Consider the following 19,082-nt stretch of genomic DNA (forward strand, 5'->3'; position numbering starts at 1 on the left):
AAACAAAAATTTTCTACAATTGCAGATGTAATGTTCTAATACCGCACGTGGCACTTTGAAGGGGCTAATATTGTCTGGTTTAATGGCAACACCTACTACAGTGGCAGACGATATTTGGATAATACACAAAAGAAGAGCAAAAACAACTACAGCAACAACAAAAAACATTAATATTCAACTTTACAAATTAACAACCACAACAACAAATGAAACAAAGTAAACTTTTGTATTTAAATGAAGAGGGAGATGAGGATCCAAAATCCCCAAAACATTGACACAAACACACACATACCCACAGATACATACAAAGGAAAGTTAAAATCAAATCCCAAAAAAAATCAACCAAACTACCGTTAAAAAATAAACAAAACCCTCTACAAGAATAGCAACCAGAAGTCCAACAGCAAAAACGACAACAACAACAACAAAAGAAAATTCAAAACAGTAAAGCAAAGACTAAACAAATTATAAAGAAAAGAATAATAATAAAAATTATTATTATGTATTATCAAAAAGGATACTACAAAGGAGAAAAATTAAACAAAATTCAAAACTTAAACATAAATATTTTGCTTAATTTAAAGCAACATTAAAATGAAAACAAACAAAAACCATTTATTATTAAAACACAAAGGATATTTAAGTATGAAAATAACAAAAACAAAAAAACATCATAAGGAGCATAATAAAGAGAAAATGTAAATGGGATATTGGAGAGATAGTCTAAACCATGCAATAAATGATGAAAGAAGTTTATTATATGCTAATACAAAAGGAAAAAAACGAAAATATATTCACATAACTAGGTTTTTTGCGAAATGAGACTCTTGTCATGATAAACCATACATATATTTCCAATATACACTAAATATTTAATGAAATTTGATTGAAAGTGAAGTTTGAGGAAAAGCGATCTATTCAATTTAGCATATACATATATATCTTAAATATATCATGCTAACGATAATTTAGTTATATCAAATAATTTGTTTTTTTTTTCATACCATTGACAAAAGAAATGTCTATTGACTCACTTTTACATGGATATAAGAAATATTTTATTATTAATAGTTATTATGAGACAATGCTAAAATGCATATAAAACAAAGTTTGTGAAAATTGTAGCATATTTTTAGGAGGAATCAAATCATATTTCAAATAGGATTGAAGTATTTGTGTGAATTCCTCCACTGTTTTTATTTCATTTTATAAATGATTTTTTTATAACAAAATAATTTATCCATAATTTTTTTGATTTTATAGAATTTCTAAATCTTTCGTTCTATGAATCTATGGGATATTACCATTATTTTTGGGGATTCGACTATGAAGATTAATAACATAAGAAAGGTAATGGTATTTCTACAAAACCAATCTAATTGATTTCTAAACATTGATGCCCATATATAAAACAATTTATGAAATGTTTATCGAAAGAATTAATGCGGGAAAAGTAAAAGTTTAAAGTTCAATTTACGGCCATTTTCATGTATTTCCGTTAGACTTTAACTCCCAGTAAACAGAAAGTAAAATCGAAATATCTTCTCTCCGGTTAACGTTAACTGAAAAATTTTTAGCAGTTAAGTTCCTATCTGGCACATATAATATATATGGACATGATGACAGACATGTCCATAGTACGGTTTAAAAGTTCGTTAGCTAACGTACCACTAACGGAGCTTCCTGAAAATGGAGGTTAAATGGGTATAAATCATGGTACAGTTTTTTTAAGGTAGCCTCACTAGCCCAAAAATAACAACACAAAAAAGAAATCAGCACAATGTCAGTGAAAAGTAAATAAACAATATTTGTTGGAATTTTTTGCCATTCATGAGAAATGTTTATTAATGGTATGGAAATACATTTTAAGTGAAAAATATTCAACTACACTCAAAAAAAAAGTGAACTCACTATTTCACTAAAGCCAATTTATGTTAACTTTATTTTAGTTCATGAAATTATTTTATTTGGAGAAAGTTTCATTTACTCTAATAATTTTTTGCTTACGTTAGTTAAATGAACTAAAGGACGGGAAAAAATTAAACACAAATTAAGTATAGAGATTTACTAAATTCGTATTTCCTATAAAATAGTTCATTATTTCTTCAAATTTGTAAATTTTTCTACAAAAGCGTCCATCATGAACTTCGTATGTCACTAAAGACATTCTTGCAATTTTGAACTCCAATTTTTTCTTCAAACTACAAAATTTTCTTTAACAAGTGAAAAAAATTATTTATGTCAACCAAAACTCCCATAAAGAAGTTATCAAAACTAGGAATTCTATCGATGGTTACATATCAGATCGTGTATTATAATTACGTTTAAAGAAATGGGGTTAAAGTAAATGCTGAATAACAAAACATAAAATGTTTTTATACCCTGCGCCACACTGTGGAACTACCAGTGTCATCTTGCTACATCCATGTTTACATAATTGTACTTCCAAAATTTAGTGTTTTGTACTCTTTATCACTAGAATAAACTAGTTCTGAAGAAAAAATAATTTTGCAATGACTACTTTTAATTCCGTAGTGAATGGGTTAAAGTCACCTGATGATTTAAGGCTACCTTATAACTAATTGTACCATTGGTATACATTTTTGTGATTGATTGATATCGAGACAATCGGTTTACTTCCACAATTTTCATTTAATATTTTTTTGTGTGAAATATAATTTATTATACAATGTGCCTAAAAATGGCAGAAATATTCTACTATTTTCCTAAAGCTTTTCTAAAAACTCCAAATTTTGTGTTTAGACAACACAATTAGTTTAGTCAGCTGCTTCTGTGATACTACCTTGTTATTACACACAGAGAAAAATATGTCTATAATGCCTGGTATTACAAATATTACCATCATTTGAGACCGTTTCATTATAAATTTGCCGTATTCTAAATTACTTCGGTAGCATATGGGGTCATCCATTAATAACAAATTAGTAGTTCAGCATCACCATATTATTGATATTTTCCTCTTGGCTCTCCACTGACGGAAAAACATTAAATTATTTTTCATTTCACAATTAATCAAAAAACAGAAATCGGTACACCCAAAAAAAGTGACCCCACCGTGGAAGAAAATTTAGGTTTATTTTAGAAAATTTTAACTAAAATAGTTTTCTAATTGCAACATGTTACAAATAAGTTAATACTTTTTGTCAAATTGAAGAAAATTTTTTAAAAATAATTAATTTTTTCTGTTGTTTAAGATAATTTCATATGTTGGAAGAAAAAATTGTTAAAATGTCTTTAGCGCTGTACCAAGTTCGAGACAGGTACAATTTTAGTAAAATTTACTCATTTTTAGAGACTTATGAGCTCAATTTAAGCAAACTTCTGCCAGTTTAGGAAAATATGAACTATTTTATTTTTTAGTAAAATTGTGCACTATATTTGTATACAACTTTTTTTCTTATTTTTAGTTCACGTCATTAAAGTTAGCAAAAAATTATTCAAATAAAGAACATTTACTCATATTGTGCAAAATTTAACTAAAATCAACTAATCTTCATGAACTAAAATAAAGTTCAGTTGGCATTAGAGCCTTTTTTCTGGGTGTAGGAAATTACACTCCCTGTGCTAATATTCTATTAAGTTCCTAATGGGTCATTCCTATAAACATGACATGTTTAACTAAATTTTCGTTTTTATACTGCTGGAAACAATAATGGTATAAAATGAAATTTCAATATAATATTAAAATTTAATCGTACTGGTAATATGGATTGGTAAACAAAATTTTATAAATATGATTCACATACAGTAGCGTTTTAATGTAGGTGACGTTTTATATAGAAGTATATAATAATCATCAGTGATTTGCACGTAATTAACCTCCGGGAAGACTCGGGCCAGAGGTGCTAATATCCAAGCTAGGTGATTAATTCAGCGGAATTGTTTTTTCTAAAGCTTTAAAAAAATTGCCATCTAGTTTTTTCGATGAATTTTTATTGAAAACTTTCTATTAAACGTTCAAAGAAAATAATCATTTATGCTCTCAGATATTTTCCATATACAGTGAAACCTCTGACAGGTTGACACCCATGGTCTCCTAAATTTTGTCCACATTTGGAAGGTGTCCAGGTATGAGAGGTTAATTTTAATGCATTAATATAGCAAACGTCTCCAGACCACTGTCCACGTTTGGGAGGTGTCCCGTTTTCAGAGTGTCCATTTTTGAGAGGTTTCACATTTTTACATTTTTACCTATAACGTCCAATAATATTTTTTATTTACATATATCGAAAAATGTTTCATCGACGTTTGTTTTTCATTTAAAATCATTTATTGAAAATATTTGAATATTTTTATGCTAATTTCTTAAAAGTTTAAGAAACTATTTGAAGAAATGTCCATATTTGTTATTGGATATTTTTCAATAAATTGTTTCGAAAAATTTCAATCAATTTTATTTAATATCAAACGAACGAATCATAACAAACAATTTGAATATAAACATTTAATTGATAAATATTTCAAATTAAATATATATCAATCATAAAAAAAAGATTTAACGCTTAAAAGAAATCACTTCGCTTGGTGCAATATAAATATTGTAAAAAGTCGAATCCCTTTTTTTATTTAGCTAATCTTTTATTTGTCTTCTATTTTTGTAAAAATTCAAGGTGTTATCAATACATCTATGGGAAGAAGAAACTGAAAACAATGAAAACCATACCAACACAAAACATATTGAAACCATACAATAAATTCAAGGGAAATTTAAGTAAGTCAAATAAATAGAAACCAGTTAGTAAAAAAGTAATTATTACACAAAGAACGTAAGGTAGATTTTTATAAAAACAGAGAAACACAAAAGCCACAAACAACAAAAATATTTAACGGATAAAAGGCATCGTAGGATTTAGATTCAAAATAAAAAAAAAGGAAAATACCGGTGGTAAAGAATGTACATTGTACTTGGTGGATAATAGAAGAAAAAAACTTAGCATTATTAAACAAAATTGTCGATAGACATGAAACACATGATTATGACTTTATTATAACAAACAAAACAACTTCTTAGGAAATTCCAATAAAAACACAAAACAAAACACTATTCTAATGCTTTAGTTCAATTAATCAACATACTTTATTAATTCCAAGGAATAAAAAATAAAATCCAAAATAGCCCTTATTATGTTCCTCTAAATGTATTTTATTTATTTTGAAGAAGAAAAAGAAAAAAAAATAGGAGAGTACACAATTTTTATAAGTCACTCAAATAATAAAATATATTAAAGATAGATGGAAAACTAAACACAATTATCCCCAATTTTATGAAGCTTCGATGTATATGAGTTTTCTTTTCTGGTGAACGAAATTTTAGACAAAAAATGTTTTCCTTTTACTCTAAAACTTTTTTCAATAATATCAAATAAAAATAAAAATGATTGGAGGCAATCGTTACAATGCTAGACATAAATTCGGGTTTATTTGTTCTTAAAGAAAATACTTTATAACTAAAATTCCGGAGGAATGTATTTTCATACTTGGTAGGAACTTAACTGATAAAACTTTTCAATTAAAATCAGTTTGCAATCAAAATATCTTCAATATTTAATTCCACAGAAAATTATTTCATAAATTAAAAAAATTTAAGTCACTTAAAAAATTTGTGTACTAAAATTTGTCTCATAAGAGCAAAAACGAATGATTACAAAATCATAAAAACAAATCACCCTCCTACCAAAAAAAAAAAATAATAGTTAAGACCAAGAACACAATAACATTTTAAATTCACAATTCAAGATCAATGTGCAAAGAGAAATCACATTTAGTGACACGTTTAACACGTCACTCGATATATTTGAGAAGTATCTCTTGGTTTTGGATATGATGATAATTGATGGTATGTTTACATAAAAACAAATGAAATACATACGTATATATTTTTTGTCATATAAATAAATAAGTGAAAAAATTAAATGCAACAAAGAACAAACAAATCCAAGAAAAAACACAAAAAAAGGGCCGCGCGCCAATCGATACGGAATGATTACGATGATGATGAATCAACCAACATTTAGTAGATTTTAGTCAGATTTAGTCGTAAGTAAATACAAAAACAAAATATCTTTAGAAAAGAAAACAAGTACTATTTAAGTTCTAAACTCTAAAAACAAAACAACAAAAAAGTAGTTTTATATGAAAATGAAAACTATAATGGAAAATGTTTAATTTTAAGGTAAATGATGGAATAAAAACCAACATCTTTAGGTTTACTGTAATTTAGGATTAGAAAATACAGTAGTTACATTTTTTTGTTTGTTTTTATTTGTATTTATGTTTTTGTGTTATAGGATATAAAAGTTTCCCTATTTGTGTTTTGTATTTGTGATTTTTTAAACATTAAATGCATATATTCTGTTCTTGAAAAACAAAGCAAAAATACATTCCTATTTTGAGAGAAAAAGAGCCATACATAATTTGAAACAATTATTTGAATTTAAATTTCGAAACCAAAAATAATAATTCCAAATATTGCAAATATCTTTGATTCCCTTGTCATGTTTCCTCATCTGCCCATGGCATACAATTTTATGGGACATTCAGACCAGCGTTTACTTTTTTTTATATCACAATATAAAAACACATGTTTTCTCCAAATATCGCAAGGTCAAATGTAAAAATAAAATTTTTGTTCACCTTTGTATTGGAATATACTATAAACTAGTTTCAAATGATTCATATATTTGGAAAATTTGTATTTGTATTAAAGTCAGTTTCAAATAATATTCTCTCCAAAAATTTTTTTAATTCAAATATTTGTTCTCTAATAGATGTGAAATCTATTAGAGAACAAATGTGATGTGAAATCTACTTTTTATAAGGCAAATGACAGTTGAAATCTAGTTAATGTGGAATTTGGAAGTATAATGTGTATGCCGTATAAATATTGAAAAATTGACGGCCATTTTCATGTAGATCCGTTAGTGCTACATTAGCGAACGAACTTTTAAACTGTACTAAAGGGTGATACGGTCAAAATTTGGTCAATATAAACTTGACGTATTTCTTTCAATTTTGCATTTAAAAAACCTGAACACCCCTCATTTTGAAGGTGTGTGTGTGTAGAATGTAGCTCCTATTTTGATTTTGGAATTCACTCTTCAGTTGTTTATGGACATATCTGTCAGCTTGGCTATATATTCCATATACCAGTTGGGAACTTAACTGCTGAAAATTTTTCAGTTAAAGTTAACCGGAGATAAGACATTTGCAATTTACTTTCTCTTAACTGGTAGTTAAAGCCTAACAGAGCTACATGAAAATGGCCGTAAATGTAAAAATAAAAGTATTTTTCCGATTTATAATGAAATATATTACGAAGTAATTTGAAATGATCCATAAATTTTGATAATGTTTAAATTCAAGATACTTTCAAATAATATTGTCTCTAAAAATCGCCTTTTCGATTTTCTAGATAAGTTTTAGGTCCCTTCCCTTTGCAATGTTAAGAAATATCCAAGCTTTGGCTCAGTAAAAAGGGAATAAAAATAATAAAAATAATTCTAAAAGAAAAGTTATGAAAAAAGCCAAATGTCTTCCTGATTTCCACGTTCTTTAAATAAATATTGAAAACCTAATAATAAAAACAATAAATAAACACTAAAACAGTATATACATCTTTTATATAGTTTTTAAGAATTTTTTTTTTTTGAAAAGAAAGAAACATATAAAATGAAATAAAAAAAACTTCAAAAATCTTTGATGGTGATAATGAAGATGATAAAATAATATAAAAAAAAACACAAAACTAGACTGATTATAAAATTTAACTAAGATAAACAAAGCAAACTAAAACTTTATTAACAAAAACCAAAACTAAAGAAAAAAATCGTATACACAACAAATAAATTTAAAAGAACTTAAAAAATCAGAACTTAGACATTATTTGTTTTTTTTTTTTGTTTGTTTTTTGTTTACAAATTCCTCTTAAATAATTAATACATATGGAAATGGACATTCCATGATAAACAAATTTACTATCCCTGCTACATGACAGATAATGATGAAAAATAATCACAAATATAAAATCATTTAAGGGAAATATTATTTAGTTTTTAATATTTATGTGCAATGTGCTGTTTTTCTAATTTTAAATTTAATTTTAGAAACTGATTTGTGTAATAGAACTAAGTTATATTATTGTGTTTTCTATTTAATTGCTTAGCAAAACCAACACACACACATATTTAAATTTAAGAGTAAGTAGTAAAGATAGAGTAAACTAAATATTTGTTTTAAATGTAAGTAACGATAAATTTAAAAATTATATTTAAGTGATTTAGTGACAGATAAATGGGTGCAAAACCGACTTTATGTTTAAGATGTTAGACAGAAAAATTAAAAAAATATTCTTTTTTGGAAAACAATACCATAGTATTTAAGAAAACAATATTGTTTTGATAGATTTAAGTTGATAACTGTTAAGAAAACAACTCTATAGTTTTTATGTTTGAACTAAATCTTAAGTTCAAACATATGAAATATGTCCGCTGTTGCAACAATTATATATTCGGTTAACTCATTTTGCTTTCTATGCGCGGAAAAAGTATTAAAATTCTACATTACAAAAAATATAGTAAAAATGTTAAAGCAACACTATTTCAAGAAGCATGGCGATTATTTGGAATATATAAATTATTCCAAAAAAAAAAATACATTTACATTTATTTTTAATTTCATTTACAAATTATTCACAATAAACTGCTATTGTGCCTTGACATCGCTTACGGAAATACAACCTGGCATTATTGGGGAAATTTTCATTGCTGATACTACATTCTAATAGGCCCGAAATCTCGATGTCTAGACTAAAATCGCTAAAAAGTTTTTTGTGTAAACATAACCATAGCGATTAACGGTAGGCGAAACATTTTTTCCGCGACAAACAAATACAATAACCTTGTCAGCAAAAATTTCCTAAGTTTTCGAGTGTTTTTGATATTAATAATCAATGATTTAATGTTCAAAATTGGAATTGAATAAAAACATGCAATGTCTTATTATTTGTTGAGTTGGCGATGGCCATAATTCGCAAAGGAATTAGAATACGTTTTATTTGGCCACACGCTACTATCCGTCGTTTTTGGGCTTACCATAACAAACAATACAAATGTTCGCCTATCGTTATAATTATGTTGACACACTTACGAGATCATACTGTTAAATTTTCGAGATTTCATTCATTTGCGGATTTAACAGCAGATATTTTTTATTTACTGTTGCTTTCTTTGGATTCATCTTAAAATTGATTTTCATCCATTTTTTGCCAACATAAAAGCTTCTTCAATATGTAAAACCACAAACAAATTCCTCTAAATATGTAACGTTGCCGTAACGTAACAGGAACGTATGATTTTTTGGCGCTTATCCTATTTAAAAACGTACGATATGACCATATTCTTTTCCAGGCTATTGTTTTTTTTTTTTTCGGGCAGCCGATATTCTGCCGTGAAATTATAAATGTAGTCTTGCGACTGCATGAATAATATCAATTTCTCATCATCCACTTTAACCGAAAACTATTCAATTGTATTTTCTAATTAGAATATATTTTCGCGCTAAGCCGTTTTTCTTCTTCTTTCACTCGATGATAATTGTTTTTTGATCAGCTGATACGAAAACGAGATGTTAATTAATGTTATTCTGAATCTTTACGTTTGACAAACGTTGGCTAATCGTTTGTATGGGCTGTCATGTATCAAAAACATACAGATGACATGCAACGGTACACTTATTAACTGTTTTCGGATGCATAATCAAGCCTTGAAATGAAAATAACGCGGAAAGCGAGATTTTAATTCTAAAACGACAATTGAAATCACTACGAGCCAGCTAATATTTCCCCATTGCAAATCTACTGTGCTAAAAAAATCTAAAATCTACAATACTAAAATAAAACAGGCCTAATTTTATATCTTACAACAAATTCGAGATCATTTGTTTTTTTTTATGGTTTGTTTAGTTTATTCAACTATATAATATATACTTTGCTTTTCTCCAAATCCTCTCCATGCTAAACAGTGTTGACTTCATCAAGCAAAAGAGAAATTTATCTATTTTTTTTTAATATTCTTCGCAAGTGTAAATCTCCTTAAATTTATTTTATTCTAAATTCTCTTCCCTCCTATTATGAAAAAAATTTTAACTTCTTCCTAAAGGAAAAATAAAATTTCTCTGTAATTAATTATAAGACTTTTTGTTAGTGTGTAACATGAATAGACTTAAGAGAAAAAATCTACAATGTTTTGCAGTAATTTTAAGTAGTTAATTTATTGCTCTATGTTTATATATATTTTTTTTTATGTTCTGATTGAAATTAAAAACAAAATCAAAAGAAAGGGAAATTGTGAAAGAAACGAGACTCGCTTAAATTGAAATATTCAAGCTGATGCGAGAGACGTAATATTTTTTACTTTATTACATTTTTAATTTTAAATAATTCTTAAGATATTTGTTGTTTTCATTTTAGCTAAAATAAAAAAATCGGAAAAAAACTAAAAGTAATCTTAAGATTTTTTTTAGAAAATAAAAAAAGAAAGAATGTTTGTATTGAAATGTTGAAAAATAAAGTTGAACGATGTGAGAGTGTGGTTTAAGTTTTTATTTTTCATTTACCATTTGCTATATACTTGCTTCTTAAAAAGTTTATGTGCTATTTTATTTATTTTTTTTTCATTATTTTTACCCTTATATTTCTTGGCTCAAATGAAAACGCACAATTGCAAGGTTGGAGTGGTTAAACTGAATACCATATGCTTTTAGGTCTATGTTTTAATGAACCCTGACGTTGATATTGAATTAGCGTTAATACAACGATGGATTTTGTTGTATTAACGAACGTTATTATTATGCCAATCATTAGTATTGAGATTTTCGATATTGTAAAATAATCATCGGCCACAGTCACCGTTGGTATATTTTCATGGATTATTGCACCATTAACTTTTTCTCGTAATGTCCTCTTATGGCTGGTTCTTTTTCCATCCGTTCTCACCTCCCGTGGGTAAATTTTCATGAATTATTGCGGCATGAAACTTTTCTCGTTTATACTTTTTCCGTCCGTCGATTTCGATCCAAGCTTTTCGTCTGTATCTCTATAGGTTTAAAATGCAATATTGCTCTAGTTAATATGGTCCCATACATATATAAAAACCACGTATCCATTGAAAAATTATTATGTTGCACTGCCTCCGGAGCGATGACCTATTGACGTAAATGAAAAGATAATATTCCAATTTCTTATTCAGTCATTCAGCGCTGTCATCTTCATGATGTGGTACATCCAATTCAGTATTCTGCTTAAGGTAATTTCTAAGTACTTAACCTAAAACACGTTTAACTGTTCCACTGTCAATACATAAGTCTAGCTTACACGAAATTGTCGTGACTCAAAACAATTTTCGTAACTCACGCGTGAGTCATGAGTCACGCTGAAGGCAACGGCGTGAGTGTGCGTAAACGTGAATCACGAAAATATTTTCTTCGTGAGTGTGCGTGAGTAACGAATTTCGGTAAAATACGCTCACGAAAATAATCCCGCTCACGGACATAAAACGTCCTGCAAAAAAACTTTGGAAGTTCTTCTAAATGTACAACTTTAGATGCACTTCCAGAAATGTCCTCCCAAAGATGTTCTTTTTTTTAACTACACAGGAAGTTATTTTAATTAAATTTTTATAAAAACCCTTTTTTCATATTTTTTTATTGGGTAATTTGGAACTTTTTTTTATTTCAAATAGATTAAAAACAGTGTAAGAATTAATAAAATGGAACAAATAATTCAAATGTTGTCGTTAAAAATGCTAAATCCATTCTAGAAAAATTGCGAATTTTTTAAAATATTTGAGGTGAAACGTTTCAGACAAGCATTGGAATGCATTAAAAATCATAAAAAATTATAAAAATTATTTATTTGCCAAAATATCACAAAATTTTTTTAATTCCCATACAAAACACTGAATTTAGATCACACCCTAAAAAGTGACTCAAATTCAGAGCAACGGCTGTTGAAATGGTGGACATCCGTCCTATGACAAGTCCATGTTAAATTCATTGCTTCTGCGCCAATTTTCCATCACTTCCGGATCCAAAACGAACATTTTCACTAATTTTTAGGCGACGTTTTTTTTTACTGGGCGCTTTTAATCATACTCATGTTTTCAGACACGTCCCTAAGAAAAATTACTCATAAAATTATTCGTAAAAAGTGATTCAAATTCAGTGCAACGGCTGTTGAAATGGAATAGATCCGTCCTATGACAAGTCGATGTTAAATTCATCGCTTCTGCGCCAAATTTTCCATCACTTCCGGATCCAAAAAGAACATTTTCACTACGACGTTTTTTTACTGGGCGCATACGGATTGAATTCATTTACAATTTTAGTGACACCTAGGATGTTAAAAGTTAAATAACGCTCTCGATTTTAATCATACTCATGTTTTCAGATACGTCCCTAAGAAAAATTACTCATAAAATTATTCGTGAGTCACGGCATTTTTCGTGAGTCACGATATTTTTCGTGAGTCACCAAAATATTACTCACGTACACACCTCTAATCCCAATCAATCCTGCAGAACTGTGTATAGTACAATGATGAGCGTTACCGTTGAGAATTCCTAAAAAGTGACCCATAAAGTGTCCATTGTCATAGAAATTGGCACACTCAAAAAATGGGACATTTTATCAGTTTTTTTTAATTTACATCCTCTCTGACCTAACAATCATTTTATCTCCATTTCTTTGAAAACCACTCCTTGAAATTTAATATTCATTCGATTAACTCGGTTTATCTAAAGGTAAGTACTATGTTCGCTTTTCGCGTTAAAATTTTCGTGATCACTTTATTAAAACTGTTCAATATAAAACTGCAATTGATGCGCAGTTTCTTGTTCCTTTAGATTTCGACAAGACTTTACAGGAATAAGTTTGTTTTCATTTATAATTTTGATTATTTAAGGAAAAGTAATCGCGAAAATAATGTGGTTTTCAACTCGAAAACCGAACATAGTACCCACCTCAATGTAGAAAATTTTATTTGCATACTTTTAGGCTGCGCTTGTGTCCACTAAAAACTGCGATCATGATCTTAACGAAATTTGGGTTCAAAATGAACAAAAATATTACAGTATAGGTTAATGTAAATGAAATGTTAAACGGTATGACAAAAAGGTGGCATAACATTTAGTGGCACAGAAATATCATCGCAAATTCACCACTAAAGTGGTACAACTCATTAGAGTAATTCTCACCGGCATTGCCAGGCCAACATTATTATGACGTAACGTAATAGCAATGCATTTGAATATGCATTTGAATAACTGTTAAAAATGAAATCAAACGTATGAAAGTTCATTAAATAGAAATATCAACAACAATCCATAACATATTTGAGATTTTACTTGCTTACAGCAATTTAAGTGAATTGCATTTTCAATAAAATTTCACATTTTTTTTGTGTATTTGTTCTGGGCACAATTTCTTTGGTATTTTATTTTAGATTAGATATACAGTTCTAAAAGAGACAGCCCTAAGACTGAATACGATTTCGTTAGCTGTTATTCATGAATGAAACGATCCTAAAGAAAGTCTACTACGAAAGGAGCCATATATGTATATTTTGTTAATGTTTGTTTTGTTATACCTAATTTCATATTTTCTTAAGAAATATTTTATATACATACAAAGAAAAATCCCTTAAGGATTTCGTAAATTAATTTCAAATGTTAAGATGAAGAATGATATATATTTTTTTGAAAATTTTTGAGGAACAAAATAAACAAAGAAAAAAAAAAACTGTTAAACCAAAGCACAAAATTGGTTTAGAAATCAGCTCATAATAATATGGAAGAGGAAAAAAAACAAAAAAACATGCTTTAAGTATAAGAAGAAACCTTAGACTATAGTTGTAATTTGAATTACAAAAAAGTTAGACAACTACAAGAGAAAACCACAAAATAAAAAATATCGTAAAAATGCGAAATTATTCTGCAAAACTCTAAGCTTAAGTAATACAATAGAAAATTTAAAAAAGAAAATGTGAAAACAAACCAAAAAAAACTGTAAATTTCGCTTGTTGCTCTTTATAAACTTTTATGTCTTTCTTGATGAAACAAAAATCCCCAAAAAAAATCTTTAAAAGATATTTTTTTTCTCTTTTTTATTTATAGATGTAAAATATTTTTTTCTAGGAAACATTTTACGATTATTGGAAATCTACAAACTAAGTGTATGTAATAAAATTTGTATTCTATTCTTCAAAATATTGGCTTTGTGTACTTTTTTTCGGAAAGCCTTAAAACTATTCTTAAATTTTTTTCGGAATCTAGTAATAAAACTTGAAATTTTCAAAAGAAAAAATAAACAGAACTTTACACAAACTATGAAATTGAAAATGATATGGTATTTATAAATAAACTGAAAAAATTAAAAAAAAATGTTTTTGAGGGAAAAATAAAAACAATTAATTTAGATAAGAATGCAAAGCTTTTTTGTGCTAATTTTTTGCTTAAGTATTTATAGAAAAAAATAATAATGAAACATTGAAAACCAAAAAAGAAAAAACCTTGAATTCAAAAAAGGAAAACCAATAAATATGAATTTGGTGCAAAACACTAAACATTCTGTTTTGAAACATCTACATCAACAAACCAGTTGAAAAAAAAATATGAGAAAATTAAGAATAAAGCAAACCTAATATTTAACGAAATCATTAAATGTATTGATGAAAATGTTTATCTCAATCAAGGCAAACCGATTTATACATACATTGAAACACACACACAAACACAAATGATTCTCCAGTTGGATATGGTTACGCTATTTGTGGTTTATTGTAATGCTCAAGGACACCCATTAATACACCCACACACATTTATAAAGGGCCATCCTTGTGAGATCTTTACACACAAATGGGCCCTAAACCATGAATCCAACTGGGTCATACTTCTTTCTCACCATAAACAGATCAAGACTAAAGACAATGGAAATGAAATTAAATTAAATGAAAAAAGAAGAAAAATAAAAGAACAAAAGCGTAATTGAGAATTTTTTCTGCATCAATAAAAAACAAGAAAACTGATTTTCTGTAAGAAAAACGATCGGCTTGAATTTGTTTTTATTTATTTTAATGAAATCGAGGTATGTATGATAGTAAGTTCATAAGTAAAGTAAGTAAAATATACACTCAAAACAAAGTTTACTTTCATCCAAAGATTTTGACCTTTCCTTAAGGATTTTGGTATTGATTCCAAGACAAAGAAGCGACTTCTTTAAAATAATCTTGCAAATTTTCGTTGCATACTTTTAGGCTAGTACATGTGTCGACTGAAAACACCGATAATGATCTTAACGAGATTTGGGATCAAAATGTACAAAAATTCACGCACGGAAAAGACTGTTTTTCATATGTTTGGGTGTAAAAATTATATGTTTGGAACTCAAATTTTTTAACATAATATTTTTAAGTGCAAGCATATAATGTTCATAAGCTAGCACAAAATGTTTGGGACATATATGTTAATATGTTAGAACATATTATGTTTGGGACATAAACTGTTTGTAAATATAATATGCTTAGATGCAAACATATATTAATTTAGAAATAGCCTATAAACATATATGTGTTTAGAAAGAGAGATCTAGAGAGTATGCTGCAAGTAAAAAAATGGAAGTAACCAATTGGCGCCTTGAAAATATATCCGAACAAAGAAAATTTCATTTAAACTTTTTTCTGCCAGTGTTTTGCCCGAAGGTGAAATATAATATGTTTGAACAATACAAACAATATTTTTTTTTGGACCAATCCTGAAAATATATATACTTGAAGCAACATGTGTTTGGGCTATATGTTACAGAAGCGATTTTTTTGAGGGTGTATTACAGTACAGAAATTTCATCGCTTGAAAAAAGTGGCAAATTCGCCACTAAAGTGGTACAACGGTAACAATAACAATGATTAGCCAAAACATCTCATTAGAGTAATTATCACCGGCAGGAATGTGTTATATAGCAAGGAGTCCTGAGCTGACCACGATCAAACATCTATTGATATAAAAATGCGCTATTTATACACCCTCAAAAAAATCGCTTCTTTAACATATGTTCCAAACATATTTTGCAAGAAGCACATATATTATTGGATACTGCCGAAACATTAATATGTTTGTTTTATGTGAACATATTATATGTTTGGAAGCATTTTGAGCCCAAAAATATTATATGCTTGGAAGAATTTTTCCCAAAGACGATTGTGCTCATTGCCTAACATACTCGTAATTTTCACTTCCACGAAATATTTTAGTTCTTGGCACCTTTTTCTGTAATACAAATAATGTTGAAGAAATTATTCACTTTTATAAATTTTTTTAAATTTTACCTTTCGCCTTCACGGAGAACCGAACCGAGGACCATACAGTTTGTAAGCCAACACACTATCCACTGGACTACGTAGCTGTTATAGTCACCAGTAGACAATTATCGTTATAAGTTACATTTATATAGCATAGTTTGCAGCGCCCACGAGTCCATGCAAACATAACATTATTTAACAGAAACATACATTTGTTTGCCACGTGGAGCAGTGGTTAGCATGTCTGCCTTGCATGCAAAGGGTCGTGGGATCAATCCCGGCTCCGACCGAACACTTTTTTTGTTAATTTACACATTTATATTATTAAAGATTTATAGTCAGTAACAGTGCTTGATATAAACGAAATTGGCTGATTTTTGGATAAAATATTATTTTTTTATTGCAAAAATAACAATTTTATAACAAAAAACTGTTTTTGGTACAAAGCTTTAAAATTTGGAAGGAATTCAAAAACTCTAACAAAAGAAGAACGTGGAGTCGAGTATAAACATACATAAATAATTTTATAATATAAACATAAATTTATTTAGGCGTTTTTTTACTAGCATTTAACACCATCGCTCTAAAATGCCTTTTATTTTTCTTTAATAATTCATTTTAAAGAAAATAAACTTTTTAAATTGTTTTAGCTACAAAACTCGAACTTAATGCCCGCTTTTATATTTGAAGGTGTCCGTCAACTCCTCGTGGACTACTTATTAATAAAGAGGAACTAAACTTTGTTTTTATACATTTTACTGTGTAATTTTTCACTATTTCCTCCTTATTTCATTTTACTGTCCCAACTCTAAAAAGAGTATAGTGCTCTTTCGTTATTTTTATGAAGACCCCTGATTTCTTTTAACGAACCAAGAAAAAAATTGGGCCCATAATGCCAAAATGATAAACAAAACACATGTCCACACATACATAAAATGCTGCTCTCAAGGCGAAAACATATGCTGTTTGTTTTTCAAATGTTCTCTTTATTCAAATTAAATAATATTTAGACTTAAGCATATCAAATTTTTGGCCTTATCATAAAACAGTTTTCCGAAACAACATACAAACGGTTTCACAGAAATTGTTCTCTTTTTATTCTTTCACTGTGTTACGTTGATATCTTTCGTCAACTCTCCCCGTTTCCATCTGTATTTCTTTCTCTATACTCTCTCTGTCGCTTTGAATAAAATATCACAACATATGTATGTTTAGTCGAAATTTGTAAATATATATATATGTTTGCATTCACACATATGATTTTTATGAAACATTCATGCTCCAAACATAATATATTCTAACATATTAACATAGATGTCCCAAACATTTAGTGTTAGTTTAGGAACAGTACATGGTTGCACTTAAATATATTGTGTTTTAAAATTGTGCCCGAAACACATTTTGTTTATATCGGAACATATGAAAAACATATTTTTCTAACAGTGTAGATGATGTAAATAATTTCCCGAGTCAAATTTATCATTTATTTTGATTTTCCAAGTCAACATTGGATTACAAAACATGCATTTTACAGCATTTTAAACGCAAATAATTAAAATTCAGCTGATGTGCAGCTGATTGTTTTCTTTCACGATGATCCTTGTACCATTGATCTCAGCGTCGTCGCCATTTTTATAGTTTTGGAAGCTTTTACTGTCCTTGAATATATATCCACATTTTTTCCCGCGTAAATTAAATATTTTTTCTTGATTTTTCGACTTAGAATTGCGTCACAACTAAAAATATTTTAAATCAAAAACAAGTAAGGAAAGTCTAAAGTCGGGCGGGGCCGACTATATTATACCCTGCACCACTTTGTACATCAAATTTTCGATACCATATCACATCCGTTAAATGTGTTGGGGGCTATATATAAAGGTTTGTCCCAAATACATACATTTAAATATCACTCGATCTGGACAGAATTTGATAGACTTCTACAAAATCTATAGACTCAAAATTTAAGTCGGCTAATGCAAGTAAGGAAAGTCTAAAGTCGGGCGGGGCCGACTATATTATACCCTGCACCACTTTGTAGATCTACATTTTCGATACCATATCACATCCGTCAAATGTGTTGGGTGTTGAATATATAGAGGTTTGTCCCAAATACACACCCTCAAAAAAAATCGCTTCTTTAACATATGTTCCAAACATATTTTGCAGGAAGCACATATATTATTGCATACTGCCGAAACATTAATATGTTTGTTTTATGTGAACATATTATATGTTTGGAAGCATTTTGAGCCAAAAATATTATATGCTTGGAAGAATTTTTCCCAAACACGATTGTGCTCATTCCCTAACATACTCGTAATTTTCACTTCCACGAATTTTTTTAGTTATTGGCACCTTTCTCTGTAATACAAATAATGTTGAAGAAATTATTCACTTTTATAAATTTTTTAAATTTTACCTTTCGCCTGCACGGAGAATCGAACCGAGGACCATACAGTTTGTAAGCCAACACACTATCCACTGGGCTACGTAGCTGTTATAGTCACCAGTAGATAATTATCGTTTTAAGTTACATTTATATAGCATAATTTGCAGCGCCCACGAGCCCATGCAAACATAACATTATTTAACAGAAACATACATTTGTTTGCCACGTGGAGCAGTGGTTAGCATGTCTGCCTTGCATGCAAAGGGTCGTGGGTTCAATCCCTGCTCCGACCGAACATTTTTTTTTTTTTTAATTTACACATTTATA

At 28.6% G+C, this 19,082-nt stretch overlaps 1 protein-coding gene across 12 annotated transcripts in view; it reads left to right on the forward strand.

The window, feature by feature from the left end:
• The window catches only part of LOC142237055 (protein alan shepard-like), a 1,108,257-nt gene extending 1,093,141 nt beyond the window's left edge, over positions 1 to 15,116 (forward strand). For all 12 annotated transcript variants that reach the window (XM_075308393.1, XM_075308391.1, XM_075308390.1 and 9 more), the window contains one exon: positions 26 to 15,116. The gene's annotated coding sequence lies outside the window, so the exon portion shown is untranslated. The remainder of the gene's footprint in view (positions 1 to 25) is intronic.
• Positions 15,117 to 19,082: the final 3,966 nt, after the last annotated feature.

Source organism: Haematobia irritans, chromosome 4 (assembly GCF_050003625.1).
Source record: "Haematobia irritans isolate KBUSLIRL chromosome 4, ASM5000362v1, whole genome shotgun sequence".
Taxonomy (NCBI): Eukaryota; Metazoa; Arthropoda; class Insecta; order Diptera; family Muscidae; genus Haematobia; species Haematobia irritans.